Source organism: Petaurus breviceps, unplaced genomic scaffold (genome assembly GCF_028583685.1).
Source record: "Petaurus breviceps papuanus isolate PSGF00001 unplaced genomic scaffold, PetGlider_PUasm1.0 379, whole genome shotgun sequence".
NCBI lineage: Eukaryota > Metazoa > Chordata > Mammalia > Diprotodontia > Petauridae > Petaurus > Petaurus breviceps.
In genome coordinates this window covers 1,905,730-1,922,668 of record NW_027186303.1, presented here as the reverse complement: position 1 = coordinate 1,922,668, position 16,939 = coordinate 1,905,730, and the positions used below count along the sequence as shown (strand labels likewise).

At 42.3% G+C, this 16,939-nt stretch overlaps 1 protein-coding gene across 1 annotated transcript in view; it reads left to right on the top strand.

Moving 5' to 3' along the window:
- The window catches only part of SLC41A2 (solute carrier family 41 member 2), a 122,557-nt gene that overhangs the window by 70,901 nt on the left and 34,717 nt on the right, over nucleotides 1-16,939 (top strand). The window lies entirely within an intron of this gene.

Sequence of the window (16,939 nt, the reverse complement as noted above, 5' to 3'; positions counted from 1 at the left end):
CCTTCTGCAAGAAACTTTTCCCAGTCTCCCTTAATGCTAGTGCCTTCCCTTTATGATCATCTCCAGTTATCTTGTGTATATTTTATTTGTACTTACGTTTATCTCAAGCCATTCCTTGACACAAAACTCATCTTTTTCATGTGAATGTTCTCCCAAAGACACCACATTGTGATAATCACAGAATAACACAATCCCTGAAGAATTGAAATTGCAGGTGACCTGAGAGCAGTGGAAAGTGATCCATAGTAGAAAGAGTTGGCTGTCACTTATTACCAGTGATGACTGGCACACAAGTGTTGTAAGGCATATGACAGCAGGACAGGGATCTGTGATTTTATCTGCATGCAGACTCCCTCCCCTGCAGATTGTGGCCCTTCCATAACTTAGTGGATGAGTCTTGGAGAATAGTCTTAACCTTGGGCAGGTAAAGTCATCAGAAATCAGGTGTGAACATAGGACATCTTGACTCTGACACCAGCTCTTTATCTTCTACATTATTCTGCCTCTCTGAAAGATGGCATCCAGGAGAAGAAGAGAAGGGGGCCGTCTTCTAGAGAGAATGAAGGCTCACTCAGCACAGTGTCAGAAAACGTTCTGGAAGCCCTCTGCCATGTCTGTGGAAGATTTGCAGGATGCTGTGAACAAGAAACACTGGGGAGGAAAAGGTTCCTGTAGATTGTTGTCCAGAGCATTTAGAGCCCTCCCCACCACAGAGGTCACAGTTCACTGAAGTGTGATATTCCTTGGGGGTGTGAGCACAGAGCTTTGTGTACTTTAACCACCAGCCCCCAGTTACTGTTTTGTAAATAGAAGGGATGTGGTGTCACTGCCAGATTATTTTGGTGGGCCTTAAGCCTAACCCCACACTGGCTTTCCTCTACCACTACTTTTCCTCTACTGTGTAAGCTTCCAGGTTGTTCCATGATCTGTCTGCCTCTTCCTGGAGGAAATAGCCCAATAATGTGAGCACCTCCCATTTAAATGTGAGCTCTTCCTCCTGCAGTTTCTCCCTTGTTCTGGGCCTCTTGTTTATAGCATCTTGCTTAGTAGATACTTAACTAATATTGATTAATTAACTAATCCAATTCAGACTTTAAAAATTTATCTCTTTTGTTTTTATATCACCTACTTATCCCTTCTTCATTCCTTTTATAATAAAAGAATTAAAAAGAGGGGAAAAAAACAGCTCAGTGGCCTGCACATCAGTCAGACCAGTGGCTGTCCATTTCCTGCCTCCCTCCCTTTTGGAAGAGAAGATGGGCACATTTTCATAGGTGTCCAAGCTTAGCTATTTTTAACTTTACAGAATTCAGTTTTATTTGCCTACTTGTTCCTTCTGTTTACCTTATTGTAGTCTTTGTGTAGATTATTTTCCTGGTTCTGCTTTCTTTACTTTGCAGTAACTCACATGTGTTTCTGTGCTTCTCTGTATTCACTATATTCATCATTCCCTATAGCATGGTAGTTTTCCATCACATTCATGAACCAAAACTTATTTAGCCATTTTCCAATTGATGGGTATCCACTTGGTATCTGATCCTTGTCTACTATGATAAGCACTGCTATAAATAGCTCAGTGTGTGCGGAAGCTTTCTCTTTATCCTAAGACTCCTTGGGCACATCAGTGAAATCTAGAGGACACAGGCTATGTATGGACTTTTGAGTCACCTTTTTAGTGTGTCAGGGGCCATCCCACTACTGCAAGCTGAATTTCCTTGGCCTCTGCTCCTCCAGGCTGAGAAGCACATGAAATGCTCTCCCTTTAAGTGAGAGAAGCAGCCCCTCTTCCCTTAGTACATTGTGGCAAAGCAGCTGGGAAGAACTCCCTCTCCTTGCCTGCGTTTCTCAGAGAGGTACCCTTCCTAGGATGCCTTTCCAAGCAGTACCTTCGTGTGCCTGTCAGTGTGGATCATTCCTGTCTTTTGCCTTCTTTGGTGGTTTGTTGGCTTGGAAGTGAAATTTTGTAGTTGGTCTGATTTTTATTTCCTCCACTATTAATGATTTGGAGAACTCTCTCATATGGTTGTAAGTAGTTTTCAGTTCTCCTTTTGTGAGCTGTTCATATCCTTTGATTGAAAGAATGAAAAGGCATTTATTAAATGCTTATTCTGTAGCCAAGTGTGGTTTTAAAACCTAGAGAGACAAATATAAAAGAGAAGACAATTCCAACTCGTTATGAGCTTTCATTTTAAGTGGGGGTGGGGATACTACAGGAAGAAAGTGGTGGCCAAGGAGGGACGCTTTAGTCCAGAAAAATTTCAGGGACGGTAGGGAGCAGATAGACTCACCCCTTTCAGACACTCTGCCAACAAGGGCACAGTTGATTTCCTCGTGGTTTAGAACATTGGTCATTGGGGGAACTGGGCTTGGAAGAAGGGAAGGAGAAGATAAGGGCACTCAAGGACAAGGCTGCTGGTACAGCTAGAGAGATGTCAGGAGGGCAGGGAGCAAAGTGAGGCATGTCTGAAAAACTGAAATCCTGGGCCCCGGGTAAGAAAGTGACCATTCAGGCCAGTGGGCCCCCAGGAGGATGTTATGGAGATGAAAGGGTTAAAATATCCAGCACCTGGTTTGGAGTGTTTCTCCTTGTCTTTGGGGGGAATGGCATTTGATTTTGTATGTTTGGGTTCATTCCTCTTGTATCTTGGATATCTGACCCTTATCCGTGATTATTTGATTAAGGGTTTTTGCCTAATCAATTACTTTCCTTGTTGTTTGCATTAATTTTGTCCATGTAAAAGGTTTTCAATTTCATATAGACATGGTTATCTAGTTTTATCTTTTATGATTGCCACTGGCCCTTGTTTGACTGAAGGATCCTCTTCTGTCTTATCCCATCCATAGCTGTGGAACAGCCTCTTCTGGTTTTCACTTGTTATCCAATTTCATCCATTTTGGGCTAATTTGGGTAATGAAGGAATGAAAGGTGTTCAACCAGCTGCTTTCCAGTTTTCCCAGCAACTCTTGCTAAATCAGAGTTCTCCAATTGTTGGCCTCCAAGAACTTACAAGACACAAACAATAAAGTATAATATAATAGAGGCAAAGGAGAGATCTGGACAGATGACTGGGAAAATCTGAGAGGGGAGAGAACATCACTCCCACATGCAGGAAAGTGGGGGGAGCCACGTTGTGGATAGTCTCAAACCCTAGGCTCAGAAACCAAGGTTCAGCCCTGAAGGCATAAATATGGAGCTGCTGAGAAACTTTGGACAGGGTCATGCCTCGGCCATAATTGTGCTTCAGGGTAATTTCAGGGTTGTGTGAAGGAGGGGTGATAAAGGGGAGCAACTGAGAGCAGAGAACCCATGGGAGCTGCTGGATGAGGTCCAAGCAAGAGACATCTGTTAGGGCTGTAGTGGTGTGTGTGTGGGGGGGGGCATGAGAGAGAGACAGAGGAGAAACAGAGAAAGGAGAGACGGGGGGGGGGGAGAGAGAGAGAGAGAGAAAGAGAGAGAGAGAGAGAGAGAGAGAGAGAGAGAGAGAGAGAGGGGGGGAGAGGGGGGGAGGAGAGGGGAAGGAGGAGAGAGAGAGAGAGAGAGAGAGAGAGAGAGAGAGAGAAAATGAGAGAGTGAATGAAAAAGAGAGACAGAGGAGAGACAGACAGATAGAGAGAGATGGCATTGGTGGGCACACGAACAAATTGACAGTTTTTATATATGGAGCAGGTAAAATGAATTTGAGAGAAAATAATTGAATGAAGGGAAAGTAAGTCAGCAATTGAGAATCAATGAATGGAAAAGCATTTGTTAAGCACATCTGTGCAAAGCACTATGCTGACTGTAAGGACACAAACAGGACATCAGCACATCCCCAGTTTTAAGGAGCCCCCATTCTAATGGGGGAGACAAATCACTTGGGAAGTTGCAGCAGCAGATCATAGGGAACAGCAGCAAAGCCAACTGTCGGGCATCTTTTTTTTTTTTATTTGGAGGGGAAAAGGCAGGGAAAGTGTCTAAGGCCAGATTTGAACTCAGGTCCTCCTGATTCCAGGGTTGGTGCTCTATTCACTGTACCACCTAGCTGCCCCCTATAGTGCATCTTCTTTAGTGCTACTTCCGTTGGTAAAGAAACAAAACAAAACAAAAAAAACACATCCATTTCTGACATTGGACAAGTGCTAATGATGTGGTTTCTTTGCCTGTTTATAAAGATGCACATTAAAAAGTATGGGTTCAGTGCCAAGGTAGCAGGGACTTTTGCAGATTATGGCAGAGATCAGTCCAAATTTTGTAGACTCAGTCAATCACCGAGCATTTATGGAGTGTCTGCCATGTGCTAATGACTGGGCTAGGCAGTGGGCTACATGTGCCGTACAAAAGGGAGATGGTCTTTGTCCCTGAAGAATTTCCATTCTGTTTAGGAGGATACATCTCCCAGATAAGTTAAATACAGAGTACAGGTTAGTACACAGAGATAGGGGGATCACTACCATGAAGCAATCAGACTGAACAGAATCGCACACGCCTGGTGGTTGAAGATGACTTGCAAAACCAGCCGCTTCAGGAATTGATGCCGTTTGTGTCCAGCAAAGAGTGAGACAGCGCTAGTTTACTTTATGCTAAAAATGACAATAATCATTGTAACAGTTTTATTTCCCATTCTTTAGAATGTTCCAAGGGAATAAGTTTAGGATGCTTTGGAAGCGTGTTCCTTAAAACACTATTGAATGTATAACCATGGAGTGGTTGCCTAGTTGGAAGCAACCTTGGAGAGCTTGGAGATCACTCTTATTAGCTTTTTTTTTTTTTTTGGAGGTGGGAGGGCAGGGCAATTGGGGTAAAGTGACTGGCCCAAGATCACACAGCTAGTAAGTGTCAAGTGTCTGAGGCCAGATTTGAACTCAGGTCCTCCCGACTCCGGGGCCAGTGCTCTATTGACTGTGCCACCTAGCCACCCCTCACTCTCTTATCTTACTGCCGAGTATCTGGAGCCTAGGAGAGATTAACAATGAGCTCAGGAGTCATTCAGCTGTTTAGCAGCAGAATAGGGATCAGAACCCAGGGCTTCTAACTCCCCTTCACCCAGTGATCTCATCCACAACAGCAGTGTTATTATGTAGGTATGTCTTCCTAAGGTTTGGTGTTTATGCAGAATCCTGAAAATGCCCACAGAACAAGCGTTTTATAGATATTAGTTGTCAAATTATGCTCTTTGAATGTATTAATTATTAAAAAGAAAGCTGTAGAATATTTCATGTACTATTTTGTTAAAAGGCAGCAGGATCAATTGTGAAAATTAGTTAAGTAGGAAACAAGCATTCAGGGCAAGGGTTTGTAGAAATAAGTATGCAAGAAAATGATAACAAATGATAATAGAATTTTTGTTGTCAAGGAGACATGAGTAAATTTAAAAATTCTATAGTAGAATTGAATATTTATTAGTAGAATAAGCTGAATAAAGATCCTCTCCTTCAGGGGTTCTTTATGTGGAGTCTATGGGAACTTTAAATTCCATAAAAATAATTATATCCTTATTTTCATTAATCTCTAATTGAAATTTAACTTTTCATTAATTATGAATGTAGGCAGCTATGTGGTGTAGTGGATAGAGCACTGAACCTGGGGTCAGAAAGACTTGAGTTCATATCTGGCTTCAGACACTTACTAACTGTGTGATCCTGGGCAGGTCACTTTGCCTGCTTGCCTCAGTTTCCTCATTTATCACATGAATTGGAGAATGGAATGGCCAGTATCTCTGCCAAGAAAACCCCAGATGGGGTCATGAAGAGTCAGATACAGCTGACTAACAACAGAAAAATAACAGACACCGATAGATGATTCTGAGAAGGGGTCCACAGGCTTTCCCAGACTACCAAATGCTCCTTGACACAAAAAGGTTAAGAACTCCCACTCTGCTTTGATACCAAATTTGTAAGTTGCTTGATGTTAGGTTTTGAATTTCAGTTTTTGTGGAATAAATTAACATTTAAAAGCATTAAATACTTCCTGTATGCTACTAGGGGTGGGGAGCCTGCGGCCTTGAGGCCACATGTGGCCTTCTAGGTCTTTGTATGTGGCCTTTTTACTGAGTCCAGGTTTTACAGAACAAATCCTTTTATTCAGGGAATTTGTTCTGTGAAGTTTGGATTCAGTCACAGGATGGCACTTGAAGATCTAGAGGGCCACATGTGGCCTTGAGGCTGCAGGTTCCCCACCCCTGTATAAGCTAGACGTTATGTTAAGAAAACAATATGAGAAGCAGAACAGGCCCTGTCCTCAAGGATCTTGTGTTTTCATAAGGAAAGGTGACACAGAGAGGGAAACGGTGACTAAGGGAAGGGGTTTGGGGTCTGAGAAGTCACAGAGTGATGAGTTGCTGTACAAAGTGGTCATTTAACATGTTCTTTCCAGATACAGTGGAAACAGATTTGATTGGTGTTCAAAGAAAGAGGAGGAAAAAGGGTTGGGGAACCTGATGTCAAGAGAATACACAACTGGAAGCAGGCAGATGGTAATGTGACCCAACCGGACTGGTGGATTACTGCATGTGAAAGGGAAGCATGATCTGGTGTCCAAGGCCAGCAGGAGGTAGAGGAGGGGCTCAGTGGGCTAGTTTACGTGCAGTCAGCAATCACCTGGGCCAGTACTAGGGTTGGAGTTCCAAAAATGAGTAGATCAATTTCCCGCTGGACTGAGGAAGTGGATTCTGGAGGTCTCTGAGTATGGCGGTCCAGGTCCAGTGGGATGGAGAGAAGCTGTGTAGGTAGTGGTGGTGGCAAGTCAGTGGGATGGCCTGGCTGAATGATTGAGTGATGGAGTGGAGATGTGAAAGTGGAGCCTGATCATGGGATGGATGATGTTCTGTAGAACATGTAGATGGTTTAAGGGAGGAAGAAGAATTAAAAAAAAAGATCACACATTGCAAAAAAAAAAAATCCCAACAAGTAAATGGATATTTACTATCGTACTTGTATTTTGCTATAGCTACCGTGTTTCCCCAATAATAAGACACTGTCTTATTATTTTTTTGGACAGAAAAACACCAGAGGGCTTATTTTCAGGGGAGGGCTTATTTTAATGAACATTGACAGCAATTTTAATAAACAGGTAAATGTGAACAAAAAAATGTACCTTTATTCAATAAGCAAATCACTGGGGAAGAACAGGATGACACGCTCACTGCTGCAGCTCTGATTGGATGCAGCTCGGAGCGTGGCGTGCGTTTCACGGGGGCTGGGGGGACGGTGCATACAGAGGGTACCGTAATGTAGCATGTAGCGCAGGGGATCACCTTCACTACAGTAGCAATCTCAATAGGGCTTATTTTCAGGGGAGGGCTTATTTTAGAGGAATCTTACACTGTAAGGGGAGGGCTTATTTTCGGGATAGGTCTTATTATCGGGGAAACACGGTAATACTGCTCTGAGTTTAGGCAGCAAAGAAATACTTTGATTAATCTGGTTGCTCAATAAAGGCTTCTCATGTTGCTATAACCAAGCCTTATTATTCTCCAGTGTTCCATCACCTTCAATTTTAAGAATCGGTTGTTTGGACAATGATCATATTTGTCCTCAAATACAGATGATCTCTGAAATTCTATTTGGGGGTCTGGCGTAAGGGCACATGGATACTTCACTGATTTCCAGTCATCCACTTCTCTTTCCATTTGACAGTCATTAAAGCTTAATAACAATAGTAAATGTATCATTTTTAAATTTTGCAAGACACTTTAAAAATATTATTTTATCCTCATTTTATAGATGAGAAATATGAGGAAAACAAATTGTAAGTGACTTGTCTAGGGTCACACGGCTAGTGAGTATCTGGCTAGAGCCAGGTCTTCCTGGCTTCCATGTTCAGTCAATCCACGAGCTACCTACCTATTTCCATTTTATTAGAATGTATATAAAATATTGAAAATGCTATAAAGGTTAGAGTTTTCTAAGTCAATGAGTTTGTTGATTCCTAATCATTGATTTGAATTCCTAATATCTGATAGGAGAATACTTAAGATTGGAATTGAGAATGTAATACCTGATAATGGATATGTCCTTAAGACAGGGAGGGCCCGGTAAGTTTAGGATACTAGTACAAGGGCCTGTTCTAAATAGGGAAGACATTTTCTGTGGGCTGATGTTCTATGATTGAGTGAGAGCGAAATTATTCATCCAGCCAAGCCTACTGAATGCATTGTACTCTGCTAGGCTAAGGGTGATCCTAAGGACAATAGAACATATCTTTGCCCTCAAGGAAACTACAGTGCAATAGAAAGAGAAGACATTCACACAAATACAAATCAGAATTTAATGAGTTATATGAGGACTATAAAATGATACAAGAACAAATGAGGTGGAAATCATTTAGGATTTGGGGGACATAGGAATGTGTCATGGGGGAGGGGATGCTTGATTTGGGTCCTGAAGGAAAGGCAGTCACTATGTATAGCAAAGGTTTAGAGGTAGGAGCACCTGGGGTTTGTTTAGTGCACAGTGAGTCCAATTTGATTGGAACATGGAGTACATGGGATGGGAAGAAATATGAGGCAGGGTGGGAATATCTCAGCTGTAGAATCCTAAAATTTAAAGCTGAGAAGAACTTTAAAGAACAAAAAATTACAGAATTAGGAGGAGCCTCAGCAGCTATTCCATTCCATTCATATCCAAACAAGAATTCATTCTTCACCATAGGTCTTGAGCCGGCTTTTCTGCTTTGGGATTGCCCTAGCTGCTAGGAAGTTGTGTTTTCTTTTCAATAAGAGCAAGCCTAAATCTGCCTCTCTGCAGTCTCGGAGGACATGGAGCTGGGAGGGAGAGACTGTTAGTACAAGGATCGTGACAAGCAAGAGCACTGGGACCACGAAGAAAGTCAACCCTTGGGCACATAATCCACGTCACTAGTGTACAAGGGCAGGGGCATAGCTATAGAACAGGGTCTGGGTTTAGTGGACTCTCAGCTAAGGTGATCTTGGACTTCAGAAAGAGAGGTGTGATTTCCAGGAGCAGAGCAGTGATTTTCCCACTGATCTCTGTCTGTCAGACCTCATCTGGAGTCCTGTGCTCAGTTCTGAATGCCACAGTTTAAGAGATATATTGATAATCTGGAGAGCCAGCCTTCCTGGGAAACCCCGAGGCTATGTCATGTGAGGAATGGTTGGAGGAACTGCCCATATTTAGCCTGGAGAAGAGAAGACTGGGGTGATGGGTGGGGTGGAACAAAGATTAGACTGGTTCCGTCTGGCCCCTGAAGCAGAACCGGGGAGATTTGTGGAAGGTATCAAGAGGGCAGTTCTGGTTTCATGTCACACAAAACTTCCTAAAACTGAGAGCTGTCTCAATGCGATGACACATTGCATAATTAAAGCCACTGTCATTTTCCCTTTAAGGTTTTCCTCTTCTCCTGTTGGTTGGATTTGACCATTTATCTGGTTTTGAATCCACTTAATTGTGTTCTTCTCTAGCTGACATCCATCTTGCCCAAAGGAATAGCCTGAGAAATTTTATCAAATCCTTGTTAAAATCTAGGTAAGCTGTTTTCTGTAGTGTTCTCTTGATGTAAAGATCTGGCAATACCGTATGGAAGGGAAATTGTTTTAGTCTGGAAGGAGCTGTGCTTGGCGACATCATCTTTTGGGATCCCCACCTCGTTTCCTTATGTTCAGTAACTGTCTTTAATAAAACCCTCTAGACTCAGGAAACATGCCCTTCCTCACCTTCTCTGTGGAGGCAGGGGTCTGTGGGTATGGGATAGGGTGTACACTGTTGGTCATGGTGGATGTATCGATTGCTTTTTTCTTCATCTCCTTTTTTATTCTTTGTTACAAGGAACACATTGTTAGGTCAGCAAAAGGCGAGGGCTTCATTTGGAAGTGAAGATGATAGAAAAACAACAAGTAAAAATTTAGATATGTTCTAGAATTTTCTTGGAATTGAAGTAGAGCTCCTTGACTTGTGATCTGAAGATTATTCTCTTTCCTCCTTTTGTACCACCTGCCCTTATTCACTTCTGTGATTCCCCACAAATCCTCCACAGTTTTGGGAATCACTGACAGTGGCTTAGCTGTCACAGTTGCGAGTCTTTCCAAGAAGCAGTGATGTAGTTCATTTGGACAGCTCCTACCATCTTCTCATTATCTTGGATATCAGCTTTCCTTTAGTCCTTTGGGCTCCATCCTTTCTTGCCCAAAGGTCATTCTCCTTGGCAGAGAAAACAGAAGAGATTTGAGCAGCTACCCCTTTCTCTCCCTCAGTGGTTATCACCGGCCCATCCTTTCTTTTTTGTTATTTTCTTTCCCTCTCTATTTTTTTCTAGGAAAAAAACAAATGAATAAACTCCTTTTTGTGGTTGTAAAAGTCCCGTGCTGGCCTGTAGCAGCAAGCACCCCAGTGTCCCCAGGGTGGCTGCCAACACAGGTTCTTAGATCTGCTTTTCTAAAGGAAAGGAATTCAAAATGGGTTAACAATCTTGCTTTAATCAATCAAACATATCATTTAACATATCATTTACCCAGTTCAGGGGAAAAGTTTAGCACTCCGAACTTCAGAGTATACAGACAGGTTGCAAGCAGAAATTACAAGACAGAGAAACATTTCAAGCATACAGGCCTCCAAATGTCCAACCACTACATCCATACCTAGTCAGTTACCAGAGAGGGAAGCATCAACATCTGGGTTTTCAAAGTCGGGGGGCTCAACGGCTGCCCAGAGTCTCCTCTGGTCAAATCACACAACACTTCTCAAAGTGAGCCCCATAACAAAGCCTCACATCAGGATTTATATAGCCTTCTCCTGGCTAAGAGAAGGTAATGACCATCTTGACCCACTGCCCAATCACAAAGTATCTCCTGAAAAATAAGTCTCCCAGCACAGGCTCCAGGTGCACTTAAGCCTATCAAAGGGCCTAGGGGCAGGGAAAATCTTACACAATACAGTCTTAGAAAAAGGGCAACAACATAAATTTACATTCCCATTACATGGCCTCAGCTTACTTTAGGACGGAGCAATCCTGACACTTTCCTCACAGCAGAGGGCTGCACTTTTGATTGATCTTCAGTGCCCTGCCCTTTCTTCCATCTTCTGAGTGGGTCAGGGAGTTCACCCTGAATCCACCTAGGTTTCCTCAAACAATTCTTCTTTTCCTTCTCATCAGAATTCTTTCTCTTTGTCACCTGAAAATTTAATTTGAAAGCTCCACATCCTCTGGGGGCCAACTTCTCTGGTAGATTTCTTTTTTCTACTTTCCCTTGTGGAATTTTAATCCATGGAATCTTTTCTATCCTTTCCAAATATCAGTTTGGCATCATCAGACTATGCTCAGTTTTCTTTTTTAGTGCAGCCTCCCTCCCTCTTCATTTTACAGATGAGGAAACTGAGACTTGGAGAGGCTAAATAAGTTACCCATGGTCCCATGGATGGAATATTGTAGGGCTGGGATTGGAACAAAGACCCTTTGTTCCAATTTTATAAGAGCACTTCAGATCGAGTTCTCTTGCTTTTCCATTAAACCATAGCTGCCTTTTTAGACATAAGAGTACGATTTTCTGAGGCAGGATTTCTTGGTTCAGAGTGTTCCAGAGAAAGAATGACTGCAGAGAATTTGAAGTTTTGGATTGTCCTCAGGTCAGAACTGGTGCAGAAAAGCTGATTTCTGTCCTTTAAGAACATCAAATGCAGGTCACTCAAGGGAGGTTGAGTAACCTCTTTCTCTGACTGTGCATTTTAAAAACAGGATAGAGAAAGGACTAGATGACCTGAAATCCTCTCTAGCTCCAGGCTTCTCTGGAGAATGTGGAGTAGCAATAGATCTCGTTTTTATCAATAAGTAGAAATGGAAAACCATTTTTATGGTCGTCCTCTTGAAAAATGGCCTCGTTCAAATCCATTTTCTTGCTACTTCAGGTTCCTAAACAATTATTGCAAACCTTCCAAAAGGGAGACATAGCTTATGAAGTTTTATCCCAGTGAGATAAGGCACATAATTAGTTTATGGTAATTAAAAAGCAAAATGTCAGTGATTAATGAAACATTTCTGCGTGACTAAAGGACTGAAATCATGTCAGAAAAATTTCATTGTCTAAGTGGGAATGGGAAGTTTCTGGTAAAAGGTTGAAGAGGAAATGGTTATTCCCTTAAAAAATGAACAAGAGCACAGCCCTCAGTACTTCAAGGAGCCATGTCTTTTGTTCATGGGATTTGAATGAAAGCAGCTAGGCCTCATTTTTCTCTTTGCTGTTCCAGAGGGCACCAATTTATTTCAAAAAGCATTTATTAAGCATCAGTTCTGTGCATTAGATATAGACAAGAAAAGCATTGCCTGCTCCCAAGGAACTTCCTTACATTCTGCAGGGACACATCTGCAGCATGAAACAGGGCAGATTCAGGGAGAGAACAGTGCTAGCTGGGAAGGGGCAGGGGGCAGGGGAAGCTCTAGGAAGAAGGTGGCCCCCAGTCGGAGCCTTAAAAGATACGGTTCTTAGAGGAAGAGATGGGGAGAAAGGATAGGACACTCCATGTATGGGAGGGCAGGCTGTTGGGATGCCCAGGGCCAGAGGGGAATGGAGGGTTGGTTGGAAGTTAGAGTTAATGTAGAGCAGTATTGTGACCTAAATCTGAATGGTGAATGTCAGAGAGAGTGTGGAGGCTTTGCATGCCAGATTACAGAATGGGTATTTTATTCTATAGGCCAAGGGTTCTTAATCTGAAGTCTATAAAAGTGAACGGGGGAAAAAATATCATCTGTATTTCCAAAGAATTTGGTTTCTTTTTGATTCTTAGTATTTGATGCATTGACAAATCTGATTCTGAGCAGGGGTTCGTAAGAGAAAAGAATGTGAAGAACTAGGCACATGGGAAGAACTGAAGGTTTCTGAGCAGAAGAGGAAGGTGGCCTGTGCCTTAGAAAGATCATTTTGTCAGCTGAGGGGATGATGGACTGGAGAGGAGAGAGGAGAGAAGCGAGGCAGGAAGACCAGTAAAGCCATTGTCTCTAGGATAGAGGTGATGTCTGTGAATGGAGAGAAGGGAGTGGATGTGGGAAATATGAAGAGAATACTAACAAGACTTGGCCACTATTGGGATGTGATCAGTGAGAGAGGGGAAAGAGTCCTGAGTGATTCTGCTGTTAGGGTGGTGCCTGGGAGGATGGCTCCAGGAAGGATAAGTGGAGAAGGGACAGCTCCCTAAGGGAATGGGAGAGGATAAAGAGTTCTGGTTTTAACAAGATGTCTGACAAGCTTACCGGGCCTTCAGAGGGACATACTTAGCAGACTCACATTAGGGGAGTGATTAGGGGTGTGTATATGGATTTGGGAGCCATCTCTGTAAAAATGATACCTGAACCCCTGGAAGCTGAGGAGATCTCCAGTGGAGCTCATGGAGAGAAAGAAGAGACCAAGACTGTAAGACACTCATTCTAAGGGGACAAGAGATAGAGGATGATTCAGAAAAAAGAGACAGAGAAGAAACAGTCAGACAGGTAGAAAGAAAATCAAGAGAGAATATCGTCATGGAAACCAAAGGAGGAAAGTGTATGTAGGAGAAGGATGCAGCCAGCCATATAAAAAGCTGCAGAATGATTATGGAGAATGATGGTGGAGAATGAGCCATTGGGGTTAGCACTTCAGAGATCATTGGTAACCCTGGAGAGCAGTGGGGTCAGAGGTGATCCACATGGTTAAAATATTTGTTATATTTAAAATCATGATTGTCATCCTGCAGGGTTCAATTTGAGTCAGATTCTGGCTTGGAAATCTATTGGCACTAGATAAGTGTACATTGCATGTCAGTTTAGATAATATTTCCTTACCTGTATTTAATCGGTTATCTCATGTGTGTTTCAAGATACAGCTCTCTTAAAACACTGGCAAATTCATCTAACAAATTGGTTCATACATTTGATTTAAATAAAATTCAAGCAGTTGAGAAATTCTCCCCCAGTGCCTCATCTTAGCATGGAGGTGACCCTGCATTCTGGCAGACTCTGTCAATAGAAGGGAGGGCCAACTGAGCTAAAAAGCTTCACAGTGACCTCTAGATGTCTGTTATCTAAGGACATCTTGCTGAATTCATTAGAAGGATGACCTCTAGTTTAGCAGTTCTCTTGGTTGCAAAAATGTGCAAAACCATCTAGTAATATTTGGAGAGGTTGTGATCTGTGTTTGTGGAAAGATTACCCATGCTGATTAAATCAGATTTTATTTTTGAAAAGTGCTGTTAAAATCCAGTTCCTGCAGCCCTTTCATCTCCAGCCTCCTTGGGTGAGAAGAGGAGCCAGCCCTTCCCCTGACTGCAGTGCTGCCTATCATTTCCAGGACCAAATATAAAATATTCTTTTTGGCATTCAAAGCCCTTAATACCTGAGCCCCCTCCTACCTTTCCCATCTTCTTGTACCTTCCTCCCTGCCATGTACTCTTCAGTCCTTCTGTGAACTAGATACTCAATCTCTCTGCATCTTTGGACATTTATTTGGCTGTCATGCCTGGAATGCTTTCCCTTTGTTCTGACTGCTGACCAGCCCAGCTTCCTTCAAGTACCATCTAAAATCCCATCTTCTGCAAGAAAGAAACCTTTCCCAACCTCTCCTAATTCTTTCTAGTGCCTTCCCTTTTTAATTATTTCCTTTTTGCTTTTTGGAGGGCAATTGGGGTTAAGTGACTTGCCCAAGGTCACACAGCTAGTTTTTGTGTTAAATGTCTGAGGCTGGATTTGAACTCAGGTCCTCCCTGACTCCAGGGCTGGTGCTCTATTCACTGCGCCACCTAGCTGCCTCCTTTAATTATTTCCTATGTATCCTAGATGTAGCTTGTTTGTTGTCTCTGCAATTAAATTTTGAGCTCCTGAGGCTTGAGGGTAAGGACTGTCTTTTGCTACTTTTTGTATCACTAGTGCTTAGCTCAGTGCCTGGCACCTAGTGGGTCATAGATGTTTATCAGTAAGTCAATAAATATTTATTGATTGAAAATTCTAGAACTTATCTATATTCTTGTAAGAAGTAAATTTTGGCATTTTTTGTTACCATGTTGCTAAACTGAATTCACATGGAGACTGCAGAAGTTATAAGTACTTCTCTCCCTTACTGTCCTTGATCATTATTTCATTACAAAATTTTAAGAAGTTCAGGTGAGCAAAAGTCTAAGAGATATACTCACAATTCACCTCAGAATTTTCTGTGTGCTAAAATCAGTTATACAGAATTGAAACATTCTTTCTGAAAAAATAGTGTAATAATCAAAATTAAAATCGACATATTTGCAGGCCAACCTTCCAATATCAAGACAACATAAAACACTGCCAGTTGAGAGCCCTTTTCGACTGTGCTAAGCAAACATTAGCTAGGAAATGAATGTAATGCAATTTATGTGCTGCTTTATTGCTTTGATTTTTAAATTGGGAAATCATCTTGAACTTGGATAACGATGGAAAAGATTTATCTGAGCCATCTTCCCTGATTAGAATATTAGGGTTTCTGTGGGATATCTATATGTTTAGTGGTGGCATAACTTGTCTGTACTGTGTCTGTTCATCTAGGAGCAGAGTGTGGTCAGCCTGGGATTTGGGTAAGGTCATTATCCTTTACTCCCCTCCAGTGGTTCTACTAAGAGGGCAGGGTGTGCTGCTGCCAGCTCAAGCCAATTGTTACATTTTCAGAGCTAGAATTTACTTCTTGGAAATTGGTTGGATCCCATGAAGTAGAGGTGAGCTCTGTGAGAGGTGTTCACTCCAGTATGCGACCATCAAGCCATACTCTTTGCATAATCACCACATATCTTCTAGTTAGATAGACAATAATGACCATGGCAGTAACTTTTTATCTTGCAAATCATATCACTAACCCATCACAACAGGTAGGGTGGTGTGCTAGGAAGGCAGAGTACTTGACTTGAGGGAAAGAAGACCTAGGTTGGAATCGTGCCCCAGACGTTTCCTAGATTCGTGACTTGAGGTAAGTCACTTAGCATCTCTAGGCTTCCGTCTTCTGTTCTGTCAAAGGAGGGTACATGTGGCTCTTGTCTCAGGAGCTATTTCTGTGAGGGTTGGAGGACTACACTCTGTATGTAAAGTGCCTCACTAAACTTATGGCCAGTCAGTGAAAGAAAGAATTATGCCAGGACCAGCCACATTCAGAAACTGCCAGGTGTAGAGAAGGTCCTATCAGTGATTAAGACTCAAGAGATCACACTGATGTGCTTCTCCTCTGACCTCAATTTCATTAATAATACTATTTCCATTTCTTTTAAATTATTTTACATCATGTCTTCCTGTATATAATTTTTTTTTTATATTGTCCCTGGGTTAGCTACATCAATCCCCAGAAGTAGAATAAGCAGCTTTAAGGGAAACATTCTTACACAGTTAAACTTAATTGATATTGGTGGTTTTTGCCTGAATAATAAAGGATGTGAACCTCTTCAGTAGAGTGAGTTATACCAGGTGTAAGGGGCACCTTTGGGTGTAGATCATCATTGTTATACCAACAAAAACATTCCAACCTTTGTGCAAGGAGGCTGCTGCCAACTGGACCTCTGTCACAGGGATAAAGGGATATTGGGGCGGAGGGGGATGTCTCTGCTTTGCTTATCCAGAGCCCCTTATGAAGAGCCCATCACTCATCCTTGCTTAGTTCTTCTGAAGGCCCAGTTCGGTGGGTATGTTTTAGGGAATTTGTGGTCCACCCATTCTTTCCTTGTTTCATAGATAGGCCTGCCTGCTTCCCAGAACTCGTTTGCCTGAATTGAGCCCAGCAAAGTCAGTGGTATAAGCCACTAAATCTCCATCAATCCTCCACAAATTCAGGTCCAGCTTGGGGGGGGCAGGAGTACCCCAACTATCCATTTACCAGCTTAGATCTTTGTTTCATCAGCAGATATTTGAGTGCCTCATGCTGCACTATGAGAAGGAAAATCAGCAAGTGGAAGGTGCCTCCTTTCCTTCCAAGAGAACATAATTGAATTGGAGGAACAGGAAGCATAAAAATGAAATAAAATATGATTTAATAGATAAGAG